At 41.0% G+C, this 17,300-nt stretch overlaps 1 non-coding gene and 1 pseudogene across 1 annotated transcript; one reads left to right on the top strand and one right to left on the bottom strand.

Moving 5' to 3' along the window:
- Window positions 1–3,929: 3,929 nt before the first annotated feature.
- Window positions 3,930–8,028, top strand: LOC148804459 (uncharacterized; annotated as a pseudogene).
- Window positions 4,450–4,556, bottom strand: LOC148804460 (small nucleolar RNA R71). Its single transcript, XR_016081637.1, has one exon. It is a non-coding gene; the product is annotated as a small nucleolar RNA R71 (small nucleolar RNA).
- Window positions 8,029–17,300: the final 9,272 nt, after the last annotated feature.

The following is a 17,300-nucleotide window of genomic DNA, read 5'->3' as shown; positions in this document are numbered from 1 at the left end:
GCTTTAGGCCCATTAAGTCCATGTGCTCACTTATCCTCCAAACTGCTGCCCAGTTGGGTATCCTTGTATGGCGTGGGACCCAAACATTGATCTACACATCAGCCACATGGGTTCAGCAGCCTCTATTACAAGGCTTGGCCGAATTCACTGTAGGTGATAGTGAACCCTTGAGTCCATCACCATGGGCTCTTAATGGGCCCAACATTTACACTAAATGGTCCCTGGGTCAAGACACCTTATAAAAACCCAAGGATTGTGGGCAGATGCAAGATTATCCCATCAGGTATTACCCTCAATGCAAGATTATCTCTCGGCTACAAGGAATAGTGCTGCACTCTTTACTCACATGGATCCCGGGAATTAAAACATTTTGCAAACATTTTGAAACCATAATATATATATATATATATATATATATATATATGCATATCTCTATATAAATATATTTTGCAAAACAAATTTCAACGGTTGAAATCGGTTGCCGACAGCTTTGGTTTCCATTAAAGAGAGTGCATCCCTAATCATTCACTTTGTCCGACAAAGGGACTAATCCTGTCACTATGATCACCCACTCAGATGAATTCTTGGACTGTCCCAACATACCCAGGTCTTGACCCCCTCTAAGGATCTAACTGATTGGCATATCAAAGATAGCCCAATCTGACACCTAGTGCAGTATCATAATCGAGTCTAGGGGTCAGGTGTAACATTCCAGTTTTGCCCATCTATCTGCAAGGTCCAGGGCAATACTAAAATTCTGGTCCGGTTCAGGGTTTCAAGAAAACCCACACAGCATGTACCTCAGATCTCACCCTAGCAGCTGAGACAAGCTGCCCCAATCGACTTGGCAGCATATCAGTGTCAGCCTTGGATGGGTAAATCTCCCTAGATCTATCCAACGGGTGTGAAGATTCTAAACTAACATGAGTCTCATATGTGTCCAGTTCAAGGGTATTACACAGAAACACACCATAATAACACGAATCAATTATGTACTTTATTCATTTACATTAAATGTCATAATGTACATCATTCTGATTGGAGCTAAGGGCATACACTGTCTAATAGCTCCCACTTGCACTTAGGTCCAATCGGGTATAAGCCGGAGTCCAATGCTTTCCACGTGTTTCTCAAACACTTTTTGTGTCAGTGGTTTAGTCAATGGGTCTGCTACATTCTCCACTGATGCTACCTTCTAAATCAGGACGTCCCCTCTTGCAACTATCTCCCGCAGTACGTGATACTTCCTATCGATGTGCTTCGACTTCGAGTGGGCTCGTGGCTCCTTAGCCTGAGCGATAGCTCCAGTGTTGTCACACAATAGTGGAATGGGTGATGTGCTAGATGGAACTACTCCCAATTCATGAATGAACTTCTTCATCCATACAACTTCTTTGGCAGTTTCACTTGCGGCAATGCATTCGGCTTCGGTTGTGGAATCCACCGTGGACCCCTATTTGCTGCTTTTCCAGCAAACAACACATGATCCTATCGTGAAAACATACCCAGATGTAGACTTTCTATCATCTAGATCTGACTAGAAGTCGGCATCAGTATACCCCTAGATCTGTAGTGAACTACCATCGAATACCAGACAAAACTCTTTTGTCCTTTGAAGGTACTTTAGTATGTTTTTCACAACAGTCCAATGCTCCTGCTCTGGGTTGGCCCGGAATCTGCTTAACACACTCAGTGACTGAGTGATGTCAGGACGAGTGCACAACACGACATACATGATGCTCTTCACGGTTAAGGCATAGGGAACGTCCTTCATGCCCTCAATCTCCTTGGGAGTCTTGGGAGACATGCCCTTGGAGAGAGTGACTCCATGCCTTAAAGGATCATTTCCTTTCTTGGAGTTCTCCATGCTGTATCTCTTGACTATCTTGTCAATGTAAGCAGATTGAGATAATCCAATTATCCTCTTCGATCTATCTCTATAGAGTTGAAGACCCAGTATATAGGAGGCTTCTCCAAGATCTTTCATGGAGAATTGCTGTTAAAGCCAAACTTTCACCGTAGTTAACATTCCTACATCATTCCCAATGAGTAGAATGTCATCTACATACAGAACCAAGAACGTTACCTTATCCCCACTGGATTTCCTATAAACACAGGGCTCATCCAGGTTTTGCTCAAAGTCAAACCTTTTGACGGTAGAGTCAAACCGAATGTTCCAACTCCTAGAAACTTGCTTAAGTCCATATATGGATCTATTTAATTTACATACCATGTGTTCCTGACCTGCAGCTATGAAACCTTGAGATTGCTGCATGTAGATATCTTCACTAAGATCTCCATTCAGGAACACAGTTTTGACATCCATTTGACAAATCTCGTAATCATGGTATGCTGCTACAGCTAGCAAGATCCTAATGGATTTAAGCATGGCCACCGGCGAAAAGGTTTCCTCAAAATCGATTCCCTCTTTCTGAGTGTACCCTTTCACCACAAGATGAGCCTTGTAGGTCTCAACCTTACCATCGGGGCCCATCTTCCTCTTATAGATCCATTTGCAACCAATTGCTTTTACCCACGGGGTGGATCTACTAGAGTCCAGACTCCGTTGGTCTCCATTGAGTCCATCTCAGCTCTCATGGAATCTACCCACTTCAAGGAATCTATGTCCAACATAGCTTCCATATAAGTCACGGGATCCTCCTCATTGGTCGTAGCTTCCACTAGGTAACTATCCTAGTCATAGCCGAAATGAACTAGAGGCCTAGAAACCTAGGTAGATCTTCTAAGTTGGTCATTACCTGGAACTTGTGGGACATCTCCCACTGACCCTGAGCTCTCCTCATCAAAAAGTAACTATATCAAGAGCCTATAATGGTACCTATAATGGTAAGTCCAGACATGTAAGTATGCGAAATGTTAAAGTATAGTGGTACCCATATAAGTATTTGAAATGTTAAAGTCTAGACCTATAGTGGATGTCCAAGTCATGGAAAACAGAGATGATCCCTACTATGGTTTAAACCAAGTTCGGGTGTAGTTGGTCTATAGTAATGTTAAAGTATTTGATGAAATCGACAATGAAAGGGTAAAGAGGGAAGCGTAGCCTAGTAGTGAGTTGTTCCTCGAAGACCGTGATCTCGTCAAGATCGTGTTGCCAGGGATATCCCTCTAAGGCGATAAAATACCCAAGGTTATCAAGAAAGTTGTACTTGATGATCAGATCTTGGAGTTTTTCGGGTGACAGAATTGAAGGACCGAACTTATCTGGACCTTAGGATCTGCTAGCACGTTTGGGGGTCGACGTCTTTTTGCTTGGTGGTTCGGAGGGCGATGCCTTCCTACCAGATGACTTACTCTCTCGAACTAAAGGGCTATCTTAGGCCGGGATAGAGTCTATAGGGCTTGCCAAGGTGGTAAGCTCTAGTCGAGGGATCGAGGGGTTACTTGATAGAAATAGGTTTAATATATCTTGGGAAAGAATATTAAATAAAATTGGAAAAAAACTTCAACTTATGGGAATAACAATTAATCTTGGTTAATCGTATCCATCAATATTCATTAGATTGGTTGGGCGGACCTAAAGCCCTAGCGATTTCATCCTTTGCATATTCGGTTGTTGATTGTCCTTGCTTTTATCTTCTTTTCCTAGTTTTTATTTTCAGTAGTTCTTGCTCCCTCAAATTTGAGTTTCGATTGTCCAAATAATTAGGGAAGACTAGGGTTCTAATACTTATTTTGTTAAATCCCCATGGGAACGATATTTTTATACTACTTGATAACTAGTGCACTTGCTAAGGTTATATTCATAGCTATCAAGTTTTTGGCGCCGTTGTCGGGGATTTAATCCTAAAATAATATTAGAACTTGTTAACCTTGGTTAATTTGGATTTTTTTTTATTTCTGTTTTATTCCTTATTTTTATTTTATTTTATTTGTTTGGATTCTTGCTGGTTCAGATTTACTAGTGCATGACACGCACTAGAAGAGAGGGACTAGCAGAATTCAATCCAGAAATTGAGAGGACCCTTCGCTTGTTGCAAAGAGCCAACAGAGTTAAGACAAGAGAGGAGGTTGTTATTGACGAACCAGCAATAGAGATTGAAGGAGAGATGGCAGAAGCAAATCGCACCCTCTTGGACTATGCTTGTCCAACAATTGATGGGCGACATCCAGCATTTGCAAGTCCACCATTCAGGCCAATAATTTCGAAATCAAGCCTGCAATAATTCAGATGATCCAGACAAATATTCAGTTTAGTGGGTTGCCAAGTGATGACCCTAATGCACACATTGTTAACTTCCTAGAAATATGTGATACATATAAACATAATGGAGTTAGTGATGATGCTATTAGGCTTATATTATTTCCTTTTTCATTGCGTGATAGAGCTAAAGATTGGCTTAACTCACTCCCTGCAGGAAGTATCACCACTTGAAATGATCTAACCCAAAAATTTTTTGCTAAATATTTCCCCCCTCCAAAACAGCAAAATTAATTAATGATATTACTACTTTTGCTCAATTTGAGAGGGAATCTTTGTATGAAGCGTGGAAACGATTCAAGGATATGCTTAGGAAGTGTCCTCACCATGGGATACCAACTTGGCGTCAAATTCAGACTTTTTATAATGGTATTACCCTCTCTAATTGATCCATTATTGATGCAGCCACAGGTGGCACAATTATGACAAAAACTCCAGAGGAAGCTTATGATTTAGTGGAGGAGATGGTGTTAAACAGCTACCAGTGGAGTAATGACTGAACCAATCAGAGGGGAGTACACCACATCGATTCCCTTGCAGCCCTATCTGCGCAAATTGCTAATCTGAATAAGAAACTTGACACCTTTACTATTGCAGCCATTAATGCATCATCTAGCATCTCATGCGATTCATGTGGTCAAATAGGACATACTAATTCTGATTGTCCATTAAGTGGTCCTTTTATTTCCCATGAGAATGCTAATTTTATCTCTCATGCTGGCAGGTCGAATTTCAATCCCTACTCAAATACATACAACCCAGGGTGGAGGAATCATCCTATCTTTTCATGGAACAACAATCAGCAAAAGGCACCCATGGGATTCCAACCACAGCCACCCCCACAAGAAAAAAAGAGCAATTTGGAGGAGATGATTTCTAAGTTCATCAATACTGCTGAAGCAAAATTCCAAAGCCATGAAACATTGATTAAGAACTTAGAAGTTCAAGTGGGGCAGATTGTAAACATGCTGTCAAAAAGAAAAGAGGGACGACTACCCAGCAACACAGAGAAGAATCCCAGAGAGCATGTGAACGCCATAGCCTTAAGAAGTGGGAAGATAGTCGGCGAAGCCCAAGAAGATGACAAGGAAGCTGAATCGACCGATCTACAAAAGGAGAATGAGGGAAGCACCCCTAAACTGAATTTAGATGAAATTAAACTTTCTATTCCCTACCCAAGAAGAGTCTTGAAGGCTAAATTAAATAAACAATTTGAAAAATTTTTGGAAGTGTTTAAGAAGATCCATATTAATCTTCCTCTTCTTGATGTATTGTCACAGATGCCGAAGTATGCCAAATTCCTAAAGGAGGTGATGTGCAACAAAAGGAAGTGGGTGGATTGTGAGATGGTAAAGCTAAACGAAGAGTGTTCAGCCATTCTTCAAAATAAACTGGCTCCAAAACTTAAGAATCCAGGGAGTTTCTCTATACCTTGCACCATAGGGAATGCTGAATTTGAGAAAGCCTTATGTGATCTTGGTGCTAGTATAAATTTAATGCCCTACTCTATTTCTAAAAGGCTTGGATTGCATGAACTAACATTTACAACTATTACCCTACAATTGGCCGATCGAAGCATTAAATACCCTAGGGGAATAGTGGAAGATGTTTTAGTTAAAGTAGGGAATTTCATCATCCCTGCTGATTTCATTGTGTTGGATATGGAGGAGGATAGATCGATGCCATTGATCCTTGGGAAACCCTTTTTTGCTACCGGTAACACTTTAATTGATGTACAAAAGGGTTTACTTACCCTTAGGATCAACGGTGAAGAGATGGTATTTAACGTTTTCCAAACCAAGAAGTATCCCAACACAAAAGAACATGAGATATATGCAATCGATTCTATTGATGTTTGGGCAGCTGAAATTAATAATTTAAAGATAGATAATCCTGTTGAAAATTGTATTGTTAACCCTTGTAATAACATGCAAGTGATGGAGGAAGAGGCAAAGGAGACGATGAATTATTTAGGGGTCGGCCAAGAAGAATGCAAACCAAGACAAGGGAGATTTCTACCACTAGATGAGCCGACCTCCAGTAAACAATTATTACCCTCCATCAAAGCACCTCCAGCCTTGGAACTTAAACCCTTGCCTCTTCATTTAAAATATATATTTTTGGGAGACAGTTCCACCTTACCTGTAATTATCTCTTCTGAATTGACAGGTCTCCAAGAAGAAAAGCTTGTAAGGGTGCTCAAGCAACACATATTGGCCATAGGATGGAGCATCGCCGACATAAAAGTGATTAATCCTTTGGTATGCACACATAGAATTCTGATGGAACAAGGCTGCAATCCCAAGGCACAACCACAAAGGAGGCTGAATCCTAAAATGCAATAGGTAGTGAAGGCAGAAATTCTGAAATGGCTCGAAGCAGGTATTATCTACCCAATTTCTGATTCATCATGGGTAAGTCCTGTTCAAGTCGTACCAAAGAAAGGAGGGATTACTGTAATTCTAAATGAAAATAATGAATCAACTCCCACAAGAACAGTAACTGGTTGGAGGGTGTGCATAGACTATCGAAAGCTGAATGAGGCCACTAGGAAAGATCACTTCCCTTTGCCATTTATTAACCAGATGATAGAGAGACTTGCAGGGCATGAATATTATTGCTTCCTAGACGGCTAATCCGGGTATCTTCAAGTACCCATTGCACTTGAGGATAAGAAGAAGACCACTTTTACTTGCCCATATGGAACCTTTGCATTTAGGAGAATGCCATTTGGACTGTGTAATGCACCTGCCACTTTCCAGCGTTGTATGATGTCATTATTTGGTGATTTCATCGATGACTTCATGGAAGTCTTCATGGACGATTTCTCCATTTATGGATCATCATTTGATGGATGCTTGCTTAATTTGGAAAAGGTACTTCAAAGGTGTGAGGAGTCTAACCTTGTTTTGAACTGGGAAAAATGTCATTTCATGGTTAGGGAAGGAATAGTTCTAGGACATAAGGTGTCCTCCCGGGGCATCGAGGTTGATAAAGCCAAAATAGAACTGATTGAAAAGCTACCTCCACCTCAATCATTAAAAGATGTTAGGGGTTTTCTCGGGTACGCTGGTTTTTATAGGTAGTTCATCAAAGATTTTTCTAAAATCACCAAACCCCTAACAAATCTGCTAGTTAAGGATGTGCCGTTCGAATTCAACGATGATTGTTTGCATGCATTCAATACTCTTAAGGAGAAATTGATTCAGGCTCCTATTGTATCAGCCCCTGTATGGGAATTACCCTTCGAAATAATGTGTGATGCAAGCAATGATACCTTGGGCGCAGTTTTAGAGCAAAGAAAAGATAAGAAATTTCACACCATTTACTATGCAAGTAGGACCATGAATGAAGCACAAAAAAATTATTCCACTACCGAAAAGGAATTACATGCAGTAGTATTTGCTATTGAAAAATTCAGATCTTATATGCTATTATCTAAAGTCATTGTTTTCACTGACCATGCTGCTTTGAGATATCTACTTGCTAAGAAAGATGCAAAACCTAGGCTGCTACGATGGATCTTGCTTTTGCAAGAATTTGACCTAGAAATTAAAGACAAAAAGGGTAGTGAAAATATAGTAGCTGATCATTTATCAAGGCTGGACGAAAGTTATGTTGAAAATATTAATAATTCGGCCTTGCATGATGAATTCCTAGATGAGCAACTATATGTGATTAGCAGAAACAATGAACCATGGTTTGCTGATTTGGCTAACTTTTTGGCAGGGAAGGAGGTGCCACTTCACTTGACATATCAGCAGAGGAAAAAATTCTTCTCTGATGTAAAGCATTATTTATGAGATGAGCCTTACCTGTACAGGATCTGTGGGGATGGACTAATAAGGAGATGTATTCCCAAGGAGGAAGTGCTCAGTGTTATAAAATTCTGCCATGACAGAGAAGCAGGAGGTCACCATGGAACATCAAGAACCGTTTCAAAAATTCTCCAAAGCGGTTTTTATTGGCCATCACTCTTCAAGGATGTCTACACATATGTAAGTGCTTGCAATCATTGCCAGAGGACAGGTAATATCTCCCGATGCAACGAGATGCCCTTAAACAATATTCTTGTTTGCGAAATATTTGATGTATGAGGTATCGATTTCATGGGACCTTTCCCAAAATCGGTTAATAATTCCTATATACTTGTGGCTGTGGATTATGTGAGCAAATGGGTGGAAGCATGTGCATACCCCACTAATGATGCTAGGGTTGTCATTAAGTTCGAAAAAAAAATTCATATTCACTTGTTTTAGAACACCTCGAGCTATCATAAGTGATGGGGGGAAGCATTTCTGTAACAAACAATTCGAACAACTATTAAACAAATATGGTGTTACACATAGAATTGCAACCCCCTACCACCCCCAGACTAGCGGCCAAGTAGAAATCTCTAATAGAGAATTAAAATAGATTTTGGAAAAGATGGTTACCACTTCTAGGAGGGATTGGTCCTTAAGACTAGACGATGCACTTTGGGCCTATCGTACGGCATTCAAAACCCCAAATGGTATGTCCCCTTATCAATTGGTCTTTGGCAAAGCATGCCATCTACCCGTTGAGCTGGAACATAGAGCTTACTGGGCTACCAAATTTCTGAATTTCAATTTAAGAAATGCAGGTGATCAAAGGAAGCTCTAGCTAAATGAATTAGAGGAATTGAGGAATCAAGCATATGAAAATGCCCGGACCTACAAAGAAAAAACCAAAGCATGGCATGACTCCCATATTGTAAGTAAGGAATTTAAGGAAGGAGACAAAGTGTTGCTCTTTAATTCTCATCTCAAGATATTCCCTGGGAAGTTGAAAACAAGGTGGAGTGGACCCTTTGTAGTGACTAGGGTATTCCCTCATGGAGCGATTGAACTGCATAATGGTAAGGGCAACACATTCAAGGAAAATGGGCAGTGTTTAAAGCATTATATTTAAGGAGAGCAACCCATCCACCATGGGTCCATTCTCTCCTTAAAACCACCATGAAAGAAAGGTGAAAGTCTAGCTCAGGACTTAAAAGGAGCGCTTGTGGGAGGCAACCCATTAAGTTTAGTTGTTTGTTTTGTTCAGTTTTCTTTTTTCTCTTATGAGTGTGTTTTTTTTCGTATCTCACATCTGCAGGATCTCAACAAGGCATTCAGGGAAGTCCTCTTAAATCTTTCTCTCCTTGTTCTTGTTATGCATATTCCATACATTGAGGACAATGTATACCTTAAGTGTGGGGGGGATTAAGGAATTTGATAACTTGTTGGTTAACTCTAGCATGCTTTGATCATCACTTTTTAACCCTTCCTTTTGAAATTTTTGCTCATTAGAAACTTGTTTTGAATGCTTGCAAACCACCCTGAATCATGTGCTTAGGTGGGTTAGACAAGAAAGGATGCAAGCAAATCTAGCTGAAATTTTTGGCTATGGAAGGTATCTTAGTAGTGGAAAAGATCAATGGGCAAGATGCAATACAGATTTGACCCCTATGAGCATTTGGTTTCTGACGGACAAACATGGTTTGATTATTCTAGAACTTGTTTTGCTAGGCATGTCAAGACCACAATAATGAGTTCATGGATTGGAACGTGATCTATCCAAAAAAAAAAAAAATTATTTTCTGAATAAGTGTGAGATGGAGCATAAAATGCACTCACACTAAAAGCATAGCATAAAATGCACTCATCCCTAGGTCCCAAACCCTAATTCACCTTTTGATGCATTGAACTCATGATAAGTGGTGGAGATGTGATACATAAGCATGCTTAGGGTAATAACATTCCTTGTTTCGTTCTAAAAAATCATGAGAGGGTATTCTTGAATCTTGCTGCATGTGATTGTGAAAACAAAGAGGGCTTACTCTAGTCCTAAATTATTCATGCGAAGAGATTCTTGTTTCCCTTGATTGTCAATTTCATTTGGGGACACGAGGATTGGCGGTTTAAGATTATTCTTTGACAAGTTAAAGAGGAAAAGAAGTAGACAAATGGAAGGACCATTAATACTGAATCAAGGCATGCGGGAGAACAAATACCCTGTTGAGAAAAATCCAAAACAATCTTTTAGTTAGCTGGTTCCTATTTTAATTTTGTTTTGAGTTTTGTCTTGCCCGAGGATGGGCAAAGTTTAAGTGTGGGGGGATTTGATGAGAGTAGAATTTATCATAGGAGAGGGCTGACCTAATATGCAGATAAGATAAGGGTTTACCCATATCACTTGAAGGAAATTCTGATCCAAATATGATTTGGATCAACAACTCTTAATGGGATTAGGAGCTGATCCCTTTAAGCTTATAAAAGGAGGAGGGGGTGACAGCCTTTAGACACACAACACATTTCACATTGTCTTTAGAGCTGAAATCATAGAAGAAAGAATTCAGCACCTCTGCGAAAATTCTTTCTTGCCGCCTTCTTCTTATCGCCGCCATATCTGCCAATTCGATGTCCTCTTGTCAGTGGGAGTGATCAAGATTGGAAGTTGATATCAGTTCTTTCTGAAAGGGATGATTGGGAGTAGTGCTCACGTGTCATCCAGCTGATTCTTGTGAAGGATCTGGTTCTTTTGAAGAACGCTGCTGATTCTGCTCCATCCTGCATTGCACCATCTTCAGTGGGAGCAGTCTTTGGATCCTTCCTTGGGCGTGAACACCTCCATTGGGAGATACTATTTTCTCTGTATCGGGTATATCCCTCTTCTACTGCTTTTGTTCAGATCTGGTTCGGTTCTTGGTTCAAGATTGATCATTGAAAAATATGATTTTTTTCTAAAATAGGGAATATGATTCCCAATAGGATGGAGAGAAATTTATAAAATTCACCCATTATATTCCGCAAGATTCGGGCGTCCATACGATGGATCTTTCATCCCTTCAGTGGTATCAAAGCCAAGTTCAAGTCTTGAACCGAATTGGTTCAAATCTGAACCCTCGCAAATGGGCAGAAGGCGTTATACTCGATTTGCGCAGATATAAGGTTTTTTTTTTTCTGGAAAATTTGTTTCCAGTTGATGGGTGATTGATCTGAAATTAAATTTTATAAATCTGATTATTATTTAGAATTTTTCTTTATAATTTTCTTGATTTATTGGCTGTTCGTACACATGGAGATCGAAATCTTGATTAGCGTTGTGAACTTGCGATTTTGCATTTTCTTGATTATTTTATTACATTTGGTCTGTAAAATATATTTTTTTTATTTTTTAGACTGAATGTATAGGCATTCAATCTAATGTAATATTAATAGAAATTAGGTTTTCTATTTACTTTATTTTGGATCAAAGTTGGCGGTGCAAGGAAGGAGATTTCGCAGATGGGAAAAACGCTATCTGCGATTTGCAAACTGCAAACTGTGATCTAACCTCTGTTTTGCAGGATGGATTGTGCGAACAGCCCTATCTGACTGATTCTTGATTTTTTTTTATCAGTATTTAATTTCAGATTAATTTCTTGAATTAAATCTTTAATTAAAGATCAAACCCTAGACCCATTCAAACCAGATTGGTCCAAACTAGTTGGACCGAATCTAGGGTTCGATCAAGGCTGATTGTCAACCCTAATTCTCCCACTAATGGGCCTAAGGATTGATAATTAATTGAATGTTTATTTCGGCCCAACCTGTAAAGGCCCAGTTTTAAATTGTTAAAGCTGCTAAAAGCCCACTTCGCAGATAAAGTTGTATGGGCCGAACTGATCAACCCTAATTTGGCCCATATACCTAGATAATATTAATGGCTAATATTATGGTTTAAAATGGGCTTTACAAATTTTAATTGATTGGATCAATTCTTCCTTGCATGTGATGTATGGATGTGTCATGTGCTACGTTCATGGGCCATAAGTGCTTGGCCCATGCTGATTCGATAGTGGCTCTTGTGCACGCCATGGCTGAATGCACATCATTGCCATGGTGTCCCTGCTGGTCATTGGATGACCTCCCTCTGTGGTGGGCCCCACACCTTCTGAAGAGGATACGTGCAGAACCCTAGCCGATTTGGGCCCATCGAAATCTAGCTTTATGAAAGTCAGTGGGAGCCACTTTGGTTTGACCTAAATTAAAGTAGGGCATAATTTTTCGTTCCCTCCACTAAATATGAGTGCATGTGATAGGGAGATTTATGTGATGAACTCTCTAAAGGCCTTCCATCATTAGCATGAGGATGGGTCCTTCAGTAATGAGGAAACACACCAAAAAATGGGCTATCCATTTGCTGTTGGACTTGTCTGAGTGTTTCATAAGATGATAGGGGCGTCATAGACCGATGTGGGAGGGGCTTCACCAGAAAATGAAAACTTTCTCACGGTACCTTGGCGTTCATGTATATGATGGGTCTCACTGGACAGAAAGGTTTAACTGAAAACGGCTTTGAACCTCATCTGACAGAGGCCAAAGGGAACGCTCATATGATGAGTGGATATGATCCTTCACAGAAAGGTGGTGGGGTTTTGCAGCTGAAAAAGTTGGCTCCATGCACCCTATGTGGTTTCCCACATTTCCAGAGACAAGTCGTTGTCTCCGTCACTGAGATGGGAGGGAAATCTCAGAGATGAACAAATGGAAATGGAACATAGATTAAAAGCCATATCTATGTAATGAACATGAATCAAATTAGGTTGTGAACTAATGTTTGCTATTTCACCAGAAAATGGCAAACGGACAATTTGCAAAGCTTCTTGACAACAACAAGCTTAATGGCCCAAACTATGCTGACTGGTACCGTAACCTAATGCTGGTCTTGACCTCTGAAAAACTAGACAAGGTAGCCAAGAATCCTACCCCGGATCGTCCGGGGGACAGGGCTTCTAAGGCCTAAAGGGTGAATTCCAAGATTGGGAGGATAAAAACTCTCTAGCCCACTGCTATATCATTGCCTCCCTAGACAATCCAATACAGAGGCTGTTTGATCAGATCGAACTAGCCAAGGACATATTGGATAGTTTAAAGACAATGTACGGAGAGTAGAATCGTTCTACTCGACAGAAGGTCTTGAAGTAGTTCATGACCGTGCAGATGTCCAGGGGCCATTAAGTTCACGACCATTGTCTTCGGATGATGGGTTAAATTAACGAACTCGAGGCTCTTGGATTAGGGCTAGATCTTGCCATGCAAGTGGATGCCATTCTTAACACTTTGCCTCCTTCCTTCAATCCGTTCATAATGAATTACAATATGAACAAGCTGAATGTCAGCGTCCAGGAACTCAACAATATGTTGCAGAGGGCCGAGGATTTGATTAAGAAGGATGAGCCTGTGGCTATGCTTGTTGAAGCTAGCAAATCAGGCAAGAAAAAGAGGAAGGCAAAGAAGCCCCAGAAGAAAGCTGCCAAACCCATGAAGCAGAAGAAAGATAGGGCATTGGATGTGTGTCACTTCTACAAACAGACTAGCCACTGGAAGAGGAATTGTCCTCAATACCTAGAATCCAAGAAAGGTAATTTTGAATCTTGTGTCATAGAAACCAATTTATTGGTGGCTTCTGCGTCCTGGTGTATTGACTCTAGGGCTTCAACTCCTGTGTGTAACTCACTACAGGGGTTCAAGGTAAGTAGAAGACTGAATGAAGGTGAAGTGATGCTCTACTTGGGGATAGGAACCGTAGAGTTAGTTTTTAGAGAATGATCCATTGCACTTAAAGATTGTCTTTTTGTGCAAAATTTAAGAAGAAATTTGATTTCTATCTCAAAATTGTGTGCGGATGGATATTCAGTCTTTCTCAGTAATACGATTACTATTAAAAGAGAATAAATTCATCGCACACAGGGAACTGGAGAACGGTCTCTATGTTCTACATCCTTCTCTATAAACTAACATAGCCGAAACTATGACAGATGATATCCCCAAGAAAAGAGTACGTGATACAGTTAATCCCACGTGCCTGTGGCATTACCGACTTGGCCATATTGGTATTGACCGAATCACAAGACTAGTAAAGGATGGTCCTTTGGATTTTCTAACTGTATAAGATCTTCCCACTTGTCAACCTTGCCTTCAAGGTAAGATGACAAAGAGATCATTTAATGGTAAGCCTGAAAGATGTACAGGTACGCTTGACCTTATACATACTGATGTTTGTGGTCCCCTGAGTGTTAGGACCCGTAACCAGCACGTGCACTTTATTACATTTACCGATGATTATTCTCGGTATGGTTACGTGTACCTAATGAGACATAAGTCCAAATCCTTTGAAAATTTCAAAGAGTTCAGACAAGAGGTTGAGAAACAGTTAGGGAGAGAAATTAAGACCCTTCGATTGGATCGAGGTGGCGAGTATCTCTCTGACGAATTCAGGGACTACTTGAAGGTCAACGAGATAGTATCACAGTTGGCTCCTCTTGCTACACCACAACTTAATGGTGTTTCAGAGAGAAGGAATAGGACCTTATTGGATATGGTCTGGTTACTTCTCGTCCATTCAGAGTTACCCACATCCTTTTGGGGATACACATTGGAGACTGCGATATACGTGCTGAACTGGGTTCCAACCAAATCAGTTCTGAAGACTCCCTATGAGCTTTGGACTGGATAGAAACCAAGTGTACGACACTTGAAGATTTGGGGTTGTCCGACACACGTTAAAAGAACGAGTTCGGACAAATTGGAATCCAAGACCTGCCATTGCCTATTTGTAGGCTACCCAAAAGGCTCTGTGGGTTACCTATTCTATGACCCAAGTGAGCAGAAGGTGTTCTGCAGTCGAAATGCACAATTCTTGGAAAATGATTACATCCTGAACAATCATCGTCAGGAAATTGTTCTTGATGAGGAGAGCTCGGATGTAGGGGGAGGTGCCCCACAAGTTCTAGGTAGTGACCGACCTAGAAGATCTACCCGGGTATCTAGGCCACTAGTCTGTTTTGGTTATGACCAGGATAGTTACCTGGTGGAAGCCTTGACTAGTGAGGAGGATCCCGTGAGTTATGCGGAAGCTATGTTGGACATAGACTCCCTTAAGTGGGTAGATGCCATGAGAGCTGAGATGGACTCAATGGAGACCAATGGAGTCTGGACTCTAGTAGATCCGCCCCCCGGGGTAAAAGCAATTGGTTGCAAATTGATCTATAAGAGGAAGAAGGGCCCCGATGGCAGGGTTGAGACCTACAAAGCTCGTCTGGTGGCGAAAGGGTACACTCAGAAAGAGAGCATCGATTATGAGGAAACCTTTTCACCTGTGGCCATGCTTAAATCCATTAGGATCCTACTAGCTGTAGCAGCATACCATGACTACGAGATTTGGCAAATGGATATCAAAACTGCGTTACTGAATAGAGAACTTACTGAAGATATCTATATGCAGCAGCCGCAAGGATTCATTGTTGCTGGTCAGGAACACATGGTATATAAACTAAATAGATCCATATATGGACTTAAGCAAGCTTCTAGGAGTTGGAACATCCGATTTGACTCTACTGTCAAAATGTTTGACTTTGAGAAAAATCCGGATGAGCCCTGTGTTTACAAGAAGACCAGTGGGGACAAGGTTATGTTCTTGGTTCTGTATGTAGACGACATTCTACTCATTGGGAATGATGTAGTAATGTTGACTACGGTGAAAATGTGGCTTTCACAGAAGTTCTCCATGAAAGATATTGGAGAAGCCTCCTATATACAGGGCCTTCGACTCTATAGTGATAGATCAAAAAAGATAATAGGATTATCCCAATCTGCCTACATTGAGAGAGTGTGGTAAGCAGATTTCAGGCCCACCTAAGGCAGGAGCACTAGACGGATGTGAAAAACATACTTAAGTACCTTCGAAGGATGAAAGAGTTTTGTCTGGTATTCGATGGTCGTTGGAACATTTCCTTTCTTGGAGTTTTCCATGCTGTATCTTTTGACTATTTTGTCAATGTAAGCAGATTGAGATAATCCTATTATCCACTTCGATCTATCTCTATAGAGTCGAAAACCCAGTATATAGGAGGCTTCTCCAAGATCTTTCATGGAGAATTGCTGCGAAAGCCATACTTTCACCGTAGTTAACATTCCTACATCATTCCCAATGAGTAGAATGTCATCTACATACAGAACCAAGAAGGTAACCTTATCCCCACTGTACTTCCTGTAGACACAGGGTTCATCTGGATTCTGCTCGAAGTCAAACGATTTGACAGCAGAGTTAAAACGGATGTTCCAACTTCTAGAAGCTTGCTTAAGCCCATAAATGGATCTGTTAAGTTTACATACCATGTTTTCCTGACCTGCAGCAATGAAGCCTTGTGGCTGCTGCATATAGATATCTTCAGTAAGATCTCCATTCAGGAATGCAGTTTTGACATCCATCTGCCAAATCTCATAATCATGGTATGCTGCTACAGCTAGCAGGATCCTAATGGATTTAAGCATGGCCACAGGCGAAAAGGTTTCCTCATAATCGATGCCCTCTTTCTGAGTGTACCCTTTCGCCACCAGACGAGCCTTGAAGGTCTCAACTTTACCATCGGGGCCCTTCTTCCTCTTGTAAATCCATTTGCAACCGATTGCCTTTACCCCAGAGGGCGGATCTTCTAGAGTCCAGACTCCATTGGTCTCCATTGAGTCCATCTCTGCCCTCATGGCCTCCACCCACTTCTGGGAATCTATGTTCAACATAGCTTCCGTGTAAGTCACGGGATCCTCCTCACTAGTCAAGGTTTCCACCAGGTAACTATCCTGGTCATAACCATAACGGACTAGTGGCCTGGATGCCCGAGTGGATCTTCTAAGTTGGTCACTACCTGGAATTTGTGGGACATCTCCCACTGCTCCTGAGCTCTCCTCATTAAGAACAACTTCCTGACGATGGGTGTCCAGGATATAGTCGGTTTCCAAGAATTGTGCATTTCGACTGCAGAACACTTTCTGCTCACTTGGGTCATAGAAAAGGTAACCTACAGAGCCTTTTGGGTAGCCTACAAATAGGCAACGGCTGGTCTTAGATTCTAACTTGTCTGCACTCATTCTTTTAACGTGTGCTGGACAACCCCAAATCTTCAAGTGTCTGACACTTGGTTTCATTCCGGTCCAAAGTTCATATGGAGTACGCGGAACCGATTTGGTTGGAACCCGATTCAGCACGTAAATCGCAGTCTCTAATGCGTAACCCCAAAAGGATGTGGGTAACT

Source organism: Nelumbo nucifera, chromosome 1 (assembly GCF_055504915.1).
Source record: "Nelumbo nucifera cultivar China Antique chromosome 1, China Antique-T2T, whole genome shotgun sequence".
NCBI lineage: Eukaryota > Viridiplantae > Streptophyta > Magnoliopsida > Proteales > Nelumbonaceae > Nelumbo > Nelumbo nucifera.
The sequence above is the reverse complement of the archived record's forward strand: the minus strand, read 5'-3'. Positions and strand labels throughout refer to the sequence as shown.